Genomic DNA, 13,060 nt, shown 5'->3' with positions numbered 1-13,060 from the left:
ATCGGTAAAGAATAAAGATTAGATTTTAAAAAATACACTAGTTGTGAATTGTGATACAGATTACACCTGATGAACTACATTGGGTGGAATATTAATTGTTTTGATTTATCTAAAATGTAAAGGGATTAAAATATATATATATATATATATATATATATATATATATATATATATATATATTTATAGTTAGATTATCAAAATATGAATGCATTTAAATCCAAAATGCATATATATATATATAGGTTCATGATCAATTGAGATTTTTTAAGGTAATTGAGAAATGAGATGCAATATCAGCCATTCATTTTTATTAAATGAGTGGTCCAGATTTTGCCACACAAAATATATTTTAAAATTAATTTATTATGAAAGGGTAGAATAGTAATTTCATAATAATTTGCCAATCTCACCTACCTTCCATCGTCTTCCCTCCCCAATCTCCAAAACCTCTCCAGTTCATTCTCCCGCCACCAATCGCCGCCGCCAAATCCATCCAGAGGCTCGACCTCAGCCGTTCATTCTCCGCACCAGTCATCTCTCCCTTTCGTTTTCCGCACCAGCCATCTCTCTTCTTCTCAAAATTTCCTTTTTTCCCAAATCACTACCGCTAATCGGTCCTCCATCTTCGTCTACCTCTCTCTCTGCATATTGATAGTAATCAATCAATTTCGTTTCGGCATTCCAAATTCAAACGCAGACGTTGATATTAAGCTCTTCAATCGGATAACGGCGGTGACTCTGTTTCACAACGTATAGTATTAGCGGATTCAAAATAGGAGGTGAGAGAAAGTGGATCTGCAGTCATTTATCTGATTCCAGATCTCGAATTCATCATCTCTACCATCCAATTTGCTCTTCAATCCGGAAAATTCCGCCCTCGATTCCTCCAGATCGCGATGCAGCCTTGAAATCTCGCCTTCGAGATCAGTTTGATTCTTCAAATCGGCAAGTCCAGAGCTCAATTCGTCGACGAATGTCGTGAGATCGTTTGTTTGCTGCAGGTAATCCATGTTTTCCTGAATGATATTGTGATTCTCCTCCTCGAGTTTGCTGATCTTTTGATGGAGATATGCGATCTCGTCGGAATCTGCATTGTCAGCATCAGCAAATTCGTTGCCGGAGGTTGAATTCGCGGAGGTGTTCGATTCCGCTCTCAATTTGATCAGCGAGAGGTTCAATTCGAACATTCCTTTTCTCTAGAAAATCAATGGCGCCCTAGGTTTGGGGAAGGAGAAGAAGCTGGGGGGGGAATCGATGAGGTTCGTGAATTCGAACCTCATCCTCGCCGGAAGAGACACCACATCGGCGGCGCTGACGTTGTTCTTCTAGCTACTGTTGACATTTAATATACAAGTTGTTGACATTTGATATGTAGAATATTGATATGTGAATTATAAGTCTTATTTTAGTTGTTGACATTTTAATACGAGTTTAGGTTGAGAAGGGTTGAGTTTAGGTTGTATTTTATGAAAAATGTTGTTGACATAAATTATATGTAAAACATTGTTGTTGACATGAATTATAAGTAAAACATTGTTGTTGACATAAATAATATACGTCGTTGACATGAAAATATTTGTTGTTGACATAATAGTTGACATAAATAAAGTTGTTGTTGACATCGTAGTTGACATAAATAAAGTTTGTTGTTGACATAAATAATATTTGTTGTTGACATTCGATTTTCTCGCTATTGATATGTGAATTATAAGTGTTATTTGTTAGTTGTTGACATTTTGATACGAGTTGTTGACATTCGATATTCTCGCTATTGATATGTGAATTATAAGTGTTATTTGTTAGTTGTTGACATTTTAATACGTGTTGTTGACATTGGATATTCTCGGTATTGATATGTCAATTGTAAGTGTTATTGTTAGTTGTTGACATTTTAGTACGAGTTGTTGACATTTGATATTCTTGGTATTGATATGTCAATTGTAAGTGTTATTTTTTAGTTGTTGACATTTTAATACGAGTTGTTGACATTCTATATTCTCGGTATTGATATGTGAATTATAAGTGTTATTTGTTAGTTGTTGACATTTTAATACGAGTTGTTGACATTCGATATTCTCGATATTGACATGTGAATAGTAAGTGTTATTGTTAGTTGTTGACATTTTAATGTACGAGTTGTTGACATTTGATATTCTCGGTATTGATATGTCAATTGTAAGTGTTATTTTTTAGTTGTTGACATTTTAATACGTGTTGTTGACATTATATATTCTCGGTATTGATATGTCAATTGTAAGTGTTATTTTTTAGTTGTTGACATTTTAATACGAGTTGTTGACATTCTATATTCTCGGTATTGATATGTCAATTGTAAGTGTTATTTTTTAGTTGTTGACATTTTAAAACGTGTTGTTGACATTGGATATTCTCGGTATTGATATGTCAATTGTAAGTGTTATTTTTTAGTTGTTGACATTTTAATACGAGTTGTTGACATTCGATATTCTCGGTATTGATATGTGAATTATAAGTGTTATTTTATTGAATGTTGATTGTTGAAGATTTGAAGATTTGAAGATTTGAATGTTGAAGATTTGAATGTTGAAGATTCGAAGATTTGAAGATTTGAATGTTGAAGATTTGAAGATTTGAATGTTGAAGATTTGAGGATTTGAAGATTTGAATGTTGAAGATTTGAAGATTTGAATGTTCAAGATTTGAAGATTTGAATGTTGAAGAGATTTGAAAATTCGAAGATTTGAATGTTGAAGATTTGAAGATATGAATGTTGAAGATTTGAAGATATGAAGATTTGAAGATTTGAAGATTTGAATGTTGAAGATTTGAAGATATGAATGTTGAAGATTTGAAGATTTGAAGATTTGAATGTTGAAGAGATTTGAAGATTCGAAGATTTGAACATTTGAATGTTGAAGATTTGAAGATTTGAATGTTGAAGCTAGAGTTTTAGAGAGGATTTTAGAAAATGATTTCAAACACAATTTAATGAAAAGACAATTATACCCCCTTGTTGACATAATGTGGTATTTGTTGACATTTTGTTAATCTTGTGGATTAGTGGCCCATATTGCATCTCATTTCTCAATTTAGCTAAATAATCTCAACCTAACAAGACCATATATATATATATATATATAGGGATGTACTAAAATGACAACCCTCTTTATTGTAACACCATACCACCATTTTAGGCCATTGGATCTGAAAATCGTGTGCTTGTCATGCTGCCACGTGTAAAAACACGGAGGGGTAAAATAGGAAATTTCTAATTTTATTAACGTACCCCTATATATATAGGACTAATTTAATCCCTTAGATTTATTAATCTGATGGATGTGATTAAATGTATTTCGCTACATTATGTTACAGTAATTTTACATTATTGGGCATTTTGGGAATTTGACGTATGACGGTTCTGTCTCCACAAAATTTACGGGATTTAATTTTCAGTGTTGATTCATTTTCCTCCCACTTTCTTCTCCCATCACTTCCACTTCCACCTACCCTCTCTCCTCTTCCTTTAATTTCAAAAACCACAAAACCTAGCCGCCACTTCAAAACTTCACATTCACCGGGTCTCTTCGCGACGAACGGCGTAAAACCAGGCTAATCGGTGAGTATAAATTTCCGACGACGGAGGTTTGGTGGAGGAACTAAACGACGGCTCGAAGAAAGATAAGGCCCAAAATCGATTTTTTTCCCAATTAATGTAGATTTTGAAGTTTAGGAACTGCTCGTCGTTTTTTTTGTACATTATTTTGTATCAATTTTTATTTCTAGGTTAGTTTTTGTTGTTGAGGGTTTATCCAGGGGTTGAGTTGCTGATTTTATAATTTTCCATTCCATTCTACAATAATATTTGCTAATTTTCTTCGGTTTTGAATCTTTTTTGGGTATATGGTTTATTGTTCATTTGGGTTTTGGAATTGATAATTACCTAATACGATTCTATATCTTTCCCCTTTGTTGTTTCGTATACTGCCTTGGGAATAGTGGCTAATTCAACATCGTTTGTTTGATGACTTGCAGCAAGTGAAGGGCTTCGTTAGAAATGGTCAACAATCGAACCACTTCGAAGATGCCTGCTAGCCAATCAAAAGGTAGACGATTGTTTGGCTTTTTAGTTTTACTTGAACATTGTTAACCTAGTTGTACGCATTGTTGGGAGTTTTATGTTACATTACAAAATCATATGTTTGCATCATGTATAAAGTTTAGTACATTCACAGCTTACTAAATGAAGCTGCATTTCTGGGTACTTGTTGTACATTGTTCATGTTTACTCGCTTTTTTCAGATATACATTTATTTAGAGGAAGTTGTTGTATGTTATTCTTATTGATTCAGTACATTTTGTTTAGGTGATACATTATATATTCATTTAAGCTACATCATGCATATAGTTTATTACATGAATAGCTGCTGATCTGCCGTATCTTGGTGTGCTACATCATATTTTCTCATTTTGTGCATCATGGATACAAATCAGTACATCATATATATTTTTTTCTTTTCCAGATATGACTTGATTTATGGGAAATTGTTGTACATTATTATTTAGGACTCGGTACATTATGCTTGTCTGGTACATTGTGCATTAATTTAAGCTACATCATGCATATAATCTAGTACATAATTAGCTGCGATTGTGTTGCGTCTTGTGGTGCTACATCATATTTTCTCACTTGTTCATTATGGTTCCAAAGCAGTAACTCATATATATATTCTTTTTCCAGATATGACTTCATTTATGTGAAATTGCTGTACATTATTAATCAGGATTAAGAACATTAAGTTTATTTGGTACATTGTACATTCATTTAAGCTACATCATGCATATAATCTAGTACATGATTACATCATATTTTCTCATTTGTTCATTATGGTTCCAAATCAGTACATCTTATAATTATGTTTGCTCATTAGTACATTTTATAGCCACATCCCTACAGCATATGTTATTACATTATCATTTGCTAGATAAACATTATTATAAAACAAATTGATTATTTTATACCTATTTAATTTTTTTAAAATAGGTACCAAAAGAGCAAGAAATCTTCAGGATGAGGACATCGGGGAAGATATGCCAGCTTCGTCGAGGCAAGGAATGCCTCAGGTTAACGAGGAGAAGTCCTACTGATTTTGTTCATTTTTAGGCGATTCACAGAAGGATAGAAAGTGCGGTCTCAGTAGCTACGGGTGCTAAGTCGTACAAGAGCTTGGGAATGTTGAGGGTTAAGTACATGCGTACCCTGCTGACTTGTGCTCAAAACAGTATGGGTGCAATTAACCAGACCCACGCAACCCGACATTGGAAAGAAAGGCCAACGAATTTCAACTCCGAACACTGGTTTGAAGACTATAGTATGGAATAGGGTGTTATTATGAAACAATTATGAGCAGTAAGTCTTGAATTGCAAGTTGTTTTTGTGCTGAATTTATGGGATTGTTTTTATTGGATGGATGTTTGGTCGTTGTAGTTAACTTATGGGATTGTTTTTGATGGATGGATGTTTAGCCTTTAAGAAAACTTATACGTTTGGTTTTGATGAATGGATTTCTGTTTTTGTAGTAAGTTATGGACGTATGGTGTTTGCAGTTAACTTATGTGATTCATATTAATGTACAACAGGAATGGAATAATGTAAAATGTACAAAACGCATGTTATAATGTATTTTAGTTAATAATGTACAAAAAGGTTGTAATAATGCGTACTTTGTGCAAGATTCAAATGATGTACCAAATTCATCACATAATGTAACTTAATATCCAGCAACAATTTTGTCGTTATCGAGTAACTAAGGTATGAAATAATGCACTAAATGCTGCAGATAATGAGTAATGTAAATAAAATCAAGGATGATGTACTACAAAGAGTATGTGTAATATGAAGCTGTTAAGTAAGTACTACGGATTCAGGAACAACAAAAAAACACCAAGTAAAAAACCCGAAAAACAATGTACGAAATGTAGAACATAAGGTACTATGAAGCAACAAATTTTTTAAACTCAAATTCTGGACAAAAAAACCGAAAACTAATTAACAGATCCTCTTTCCTTTACACTTCTCATTGTCTTTGGCAGCATCTATGCGTGTTGGGCAGGTTCTGGTATCGTGATGGTTCAACTCATCGCATGCCCTACAGCTTCGAAGTGGTCTGCTCGCCTCCTTGATATCCTTGTCCCTTTGAGAAATGATTCGGCTAGGCTTGTCACTACATGACCCCTTAGTTCAGAACACACCTGGTCATTTAATTACATTACGAAATCAATGGTTTTACATTAATGTGACGAACTCATACACTAAACAATAAAACTTGTACATCAACTGTTGTATAGAACAAAATTAAAATTAGTGAATAATGTTGGTAATAGGCAAAACGAACTGTGATTTAGCTCCAAGCCCTAGGTGAAGTTTTAATTCATTATTCAATACTACAACCTAGCACCATAGATTTCCAAACCCCAAGGGGATGGATCAAATTCAATGTATGGACAAATAATTGTTGCATGACAAGTTTTCTTAAATAAGATTGTACTATAACCTAGCCCCATAGCAATCTAAACCCTAGGGGAATGGAGTCATCTCCCTGGCCTGGGTGAGTGTTTTCTGTAATCACTAAATTTTCGTGAAAAGAATTGGCAGCTACTTCATACAAACACAAAACAATAACGAAAGAAAAAGGAAATAAAGGAAAAAATGGAGTCATCTCCCTAATCCATGAATATGAACGACACTTTATTGAAATCAAGGAAAAAATAACCAACCAAATCAATGAAAAGCATCACAAAATCAGACATCACGTTTGCTAAAAAAAAATACCTTCTTCCATCGTTGATAAATCAAGAGGATACTACTGAACCTGTCGATGGCAAGGGAGATTAAAGATGTTCGAATTAGCAAAAATACAGAACTTTCTTCAAAACAGCCGAGAAGATTAGTTTTTACGGTATGGTTTGATAAACAAGGAAAAAAGATCTCAGCATAATAATTGAACGTAAATCATGGGATCAAAATAACTGATGTTTTGTGTGTGTTCCATCATTACCCTTTTCGAATTTTTAAGCAATTAAATTAATTCCACGTGGATTTTGTATTAACCATTAGATCACACTTAATCAAGGGATATAATTAGTTTTACATTTTAACAGCTTTTTATACATTAATCTGAATACATCCCTGTATATATACATATATATAGAGTCATATTAACCACAAATCCACCCTTAAAGAACGAACTAGAGACCAAATTAGGGCCACTCAATTTTCTCAATCTTATGGTTATGATTAATTTACAATTAATTTAATATTTTATTAAATAAAAACGTTTATTTTTTATTTTTTAGATTTTTTTTATTTTTTTAATATTTTTTTAATATTTTTTTTAATTTTTTTTAATTTTTTAATTTTTTAATTTTTAAATTTTAATTTTTTTAATTTTTTTTAATTTTTTTAATTTTTTTAATTTTTTTTTATTCGATAAAAACTTGCTGGAGTAAATAATGAACTATATTCACTACATAATGAACTAAATGAATGTATGATATGAACTTATTACTTCATTTCGTTAGTTTATTACTCCCTCCGTTCCCTTATAGTTGAGGCGGAACTTTTCGGCACGAAGTTTAAGAAATGAATGTTGAGTGTGTTAAATAAATAGATAAAAAAGTTAGAAAGAGAGAAAGGTAGAGAGAATAAAGTAAAAAGTGAATAAAGTAGAGAGAATAAAGTAAGAGAGAGTAAAGTAAGAGAGGAAAAAGTTACTATATATGGAAATGACTCAACTATGAGGGAACTTTCCGAAATGAAAAAATGACTCAACTATGAAGGAACGGAGGGAGTACTTCATTTATTCATGCTATTACTTCATTCCGTTAGTTTATTACTTCATTCCGTTAGTTTATTACTTCATTCAGTCATGCTATTACTTCATTCTATTACTCCCTCCGTCCCAGATAATTCGTCCCAGTTCATTTTTTCACACTTGTTTTGCAAAAATAATAATAAATAGGTAAAGTTGAGAGAAAGTAAAATAAGAGAAACAATAATGTAGATAAGACTATTCTCTACATTATTCTCTCTTTTACTTTACTTTTTCTCCACTTTAACTATTTATTATTATTTTTGCAAAATGAGTGTAAAAAAGGAACTGGGACGAATTATCTGGGACGGAGGGAGTAGTTTATTACTTCATTCTCCGTTAGTTTATTACTTCATTCAGTCATGTTATTACTTCATTCCATTAGTTTATTACTTCATAATGTGTTATGACATAATTATCTTTCAGTTGGGTTTAGGGTTATTACTTCATTCCGTTAGTTTATTACTTCATTCAGTCATGCTATTACTTCATTCCGTTAGTTTATTACTTCATTCAGTTATGTTATTACTTCATTTCATTAGTTTACTACATCATTTCATAAGTTTATTACTTCATTTTATTATTTTATTACTTCATAATGTGTTATGACATAATTATCTTTCAGTTGAAGTAAATTCAGTATATAATGAATGCGAAAAATTACTTCATAACATACATTCATTTAGTTAATTATGTAGTGAATATAGTTCATTATTTACTCCAACAAGTTTTTATCGAATAAAAAAAATTTCTAAAAAAAAAACTTTTTAAAAAGAAATTTTTAAAAAAAAAATTTTAAAAAATTTAAAAAAAATTAATTTTTTTTAAAAAAAATTAAAAAAAATTAAAAAAATAAATAAATTAAAAACGTTTTTATTTAATAAAATATTAAATTAATTCAAAATTAATCATAATCATAATATAAAGAAAAATGAGTGGCCCAAATTTGGTCTCTAGTTCGGTCTTTAAGAAGGGTTTGACATTGATCACAACTCTCTCTCTATATATATAGGGGTGCGTTAAAATGACAACACTCTTAAAATGACACCGTGACACCACGCTAGACTGCAATATTATAAACGCTAGACTGCAATATCCAATACACTAGACTGCAATCTATAGATTGCAGTCCAGCGTATTGGATATTGCAGGCGGGAAAAATTGCAGTCTAGCGTATTGGATATTGCAGTCCGCGAAAATTTACCCTTGAATAATTTTTATGATTGCCACATGGCAGCTGATTATTCGTCCATGTGTACAAATGATTGACTAGGATTGGTGGTATGGTGTTACTTTAAGAGGTGTTGTCATTTTAACACAAACCTATATATATATATGAGAGCATTAGGGTCCTATTACACCCTTAGTGTCTTTTCTCTTCTTAAATATCAACCATTAGATTGATGGAATTGATGAACTAGATTAAAAGGACAAATCTTATCCCGTGTTGCATTATTAGTTCATTTTCGTGCATTATAAGGGTAAAGCAGTAAAATAACATACTAACCCAGACGTTTCAAAACGGAAGGTCCGATATTTACGCGACATTTTCATCGACCTTTCATCTCCCCTCTCTCTCTCACTCCATCCCATCAACATTCTCTCAACACAATTTCTCCCCTAATTCAAAAACACAAGAAACCCTAGCCGCCGCTCTCTTTCACTCGAATTCAATTTCAGCAACGATTCCCGCCGTGAAATCGCCGTCGATCGACGATTCTATCTCACAAAAGTTGCTGCTTTGGTTCGCGCGCTCCGTTGGTAGTCAATTCATCTCCTGAACACAAAAAAGGTGTGCTTCTGAAGTATTTTTTTAGGTAGAAACACTCCTAAACCTCGATTGGCGATGTTTACAAACACAACCAATAGCCGATTATAGTAAGGGTTATGTTCATTCTTGCTATATTAAGTTATTTTGTGAGTTATATCTGAGTTTTCATCCATTAGCTTTCGATTTGGAATAATGCACAAAAGTTGTCGTTTTTTTTGTGGAGAAGATGAAATTGTGAGCATTTGATTTAGGGTTGTAACCATTATGGAAGTGTATAGTGGATTTCTGACCAATATTTACAGTTTTCGTCATTTTATGGTTGAAACCTCACTGATTTCGTCAATATTGTCGCGCAGATATAAATGACTAAAAGAGGTCGGTCGTACAAAGCCAACTGGAACCGAGTGAAGGTGATGCATTATTTGATCATTGTTGTACATTATTGTCCATTTCATTGGATTGGAACTCTGTGTTCATTGAGAAATTGCTATTCTTTGCACTCTGTGGTATACGTTTCAGTATAGGAAGTAATTGTTTAGTATAATTTGGTTTATACATTAAATCTTTTGTTCTGTGCATTGGTTAATAGATGTCGTGCATTAATTGCTGTGACGTATACATTATTTGTTCTAATACATATCTTTTTCATATTCTGGACAACATCTAAGCAGCGTCGGGTTGAGTTTGATGATGCGGTTGACGATGTTATTCCAATAGCATTAGCCCAGAAACTTCGGGAAAGGTTAGCCAAGGAAAAAGCTGAAACCAGTTCAGCCAATGAAGACGTGGAGAAGAAGAAACCGAGGGGAATGAAAGCCGACCACCTGTACTGTCGACAGAACCCCACCTAGTTCATTTCATGTATACAAAGCCCGACTCCACGGCAGAAGGAAGCCGTGAATGAACTGGGTTTCGGCGCTGTCCTAAACTTCAACATTAGGGAGATCCCAGGGTACTTAGCTTACCGGGTGCTCAAGTCGTTTAATCTGGCTCGGTGCGAGATTCAATTATCTGGGGGTGAGCCTTAACCCTAAATGAGGAGGATGTCCACCTGACGTTGGGCTTTCTGAGAGGCCCGACACCCATCGCACGCAAAGAAGAATATCAGACCAACTTCGAGTTCAACGATCTTGTTGCAGCGCGGTGTAAAAAGACTCGGTACAAGATGAACGCGACAGACGTTGCAAAAATGATTAAGGAGGAAACTGATGGGGGTCCTGATTTCAAGCGTCTTTTCATGTTCTTACTTGAGAATGCCTTGATAGAGACTCCTTCACACGGAAATTGCAAGCCAAAGATACTGCATTTCATCGACGAAGTTGATGAGATCGGTAACATGAATTGGTGCGGTTACTGTTAGAGTTTGTATACTAGAAATCACGTTTCGAGTGATTGAATACTGTAAAACTCTTATTTTATATTCCAATAAATAAAACAGATTATTTTTTTTTCATAATGTTGTTATGTTTTACATTTAATGAATGTTAATGCATGTTTAAATGTATAAGTTAACTTAACAAAGTCTAAGTCTTTGTTTTAGTAGACCGGTTGTGGGCGTCGTCCACTTTAAGGTAATACGGTCAGTTCTAAACAAAGAAAAAGATGAATTTCACAACCTAGATGGAATTTGACTATCCATCGAGAAAGGTTGCAATGTCAGTCCGCATATTTCTAAGCCTTACTTGAAATAAGATGACATTGGTGTGGTATAGCACTCAACGGATCTAACAGCAAGACTTGCCTTAGGCTATCTACCGAAAGGCGGTCTTGATAAATATTTATTTCTTAATCAATGTAGGTTAGCATTGAGCATACGGTATTGATTACGCACTACTTTGACTTATCAAATGGTGCGGGTTTTTTCGTAACCCAATTATCCCGATATATTGGGTAGTGGTGATCAATATCTAGCGGTGCTAGGATTGCTATTATATTGAATCGTTCCTCTCCTATTCCAAAAAGGATTTTTTCTCTTCCTTCTTTATTTAAGTCCTAGTATTCCTAGTAAGATCAGCCCACACCTATATCGATACATGGGCTTGAAACTGCAAAGCAAGATTTGTGGTCTATGGCATCAAGCATCACGGGAGAAGAAGCTAGCCAATTTCAATTCTTCGAGAATTAATTAGGTATTTTTTCTTCCTCCGTAGAAAAGCATGTTTTAGGTTTCAATATTCTTAAAGCATGATTAATTTAAGTTATGAGCATGATACGTGATAATTACGCCAATAGTTTGTCTAAATAATCGCCAAACAGATCTCGATTATTATGTGATTGTTAATATGCGCCCGCTTCCGCTGCCAGTTCCAACAGTTACGTCTTATCCATGCTGGAAGCCACGTATCCTAGCTGGGACAGGGCGGAAAGTGCATATTTCACTGGATCAATCCACTTTGTTTTGGTGAGGAAAATTATTAGTGCATTATATGTTATATTACATACATTACTTTAACTGCATTACTAATATTAATCTATTGCATTACATTAGGTTAAAAGGCATTGTGTTGTGTCGTGATGCATTACCGATCTTTGGCATTGCGTGGATATTGTTAGTGTGCGACGCTGGACCGCAAGGGTTTACATACGGAGGCGGTCATGCGTGCTGGCCGACTATAAAGGGTTGGGTGGAGACCCTCAAGCAAAGGAGGAGGTGGAGCTTAACCAGTCGAACGGGGGGTTAGAGGGCCGGATTGACAAACAAAAGTATTTGATTGACGAGGAAGCGAGGAGGGTGAAGCAGTGAATATGGGAGGTGGTGGACCCCCAAAGTACGAGCGAAGAGAATAAGAGATCGTTTTGTCGCTTCACGTGCGTTGATGGGACACGCTATTTCGAGGTGGGTCGACGATTTTAAACAAATACCTGTTGAACTCCTTGATGATGAGTGCTTCCGAGTGGGGAGTCAGATTGACATGAAGTTGTTAGGTATGGAAGATGAAAAGGCTGTGGAAGATGAGGAAATCGTGACAACACTAACACAAGCGAGGGGAACGAGAAGAGTATAGTCATGAGTGGATTCTGAGATGGAGAAGATGATGCGGACCTATGACAAAAAGAAGACAATAACTAGAGGCTTTGATAGGGCCCAAAGTCGTCTTGGATGGCTTTGAGTGTCTCGACCCCTTTTGCTACGCAAGAACCACAACGGGCAGAGGGTAGTGGTCGGGGAGAGGACAACACTAATGTTGAGGAGACAGGACATGATGGCCTTGGAGATGATCAGCAAGGAAACATCTCAATGCGCCCGTCAGAAGGTGATGCAATATTTTGTAAACTTTACAATGCATTATATGAGAGGTTGTTGCATTACTAAATCGTTATTTCCTCATTATTTACTTGGTCGAGACATCCCAAATTGGAAACAAGTGATGAGATGTCCGACAACCGATAAACGAGACCCCAAAAGTGGGAAAACCCATCAAACATAATTTGGTTGGTGGAT

The sequence above is a fragment of the Salvia hispanica genome, chromosome 4 (assembly GCF_023119035.1).
Source record: "Salvia hispanica cultivar TCC Black 2014 chromosome 4, UniMelb_Shisp_WGS_1.0, whole genome shotgun sequence".
Lineage (NCBI taxonomy): Eukaryota > Viridiplantae > Streptophyta > Magnoliopsida > Lamiales > Lamiaceae > Salvia > Salvia hispanica.
Note: the sequence above shows the minus strand (reverse complement) of the source record.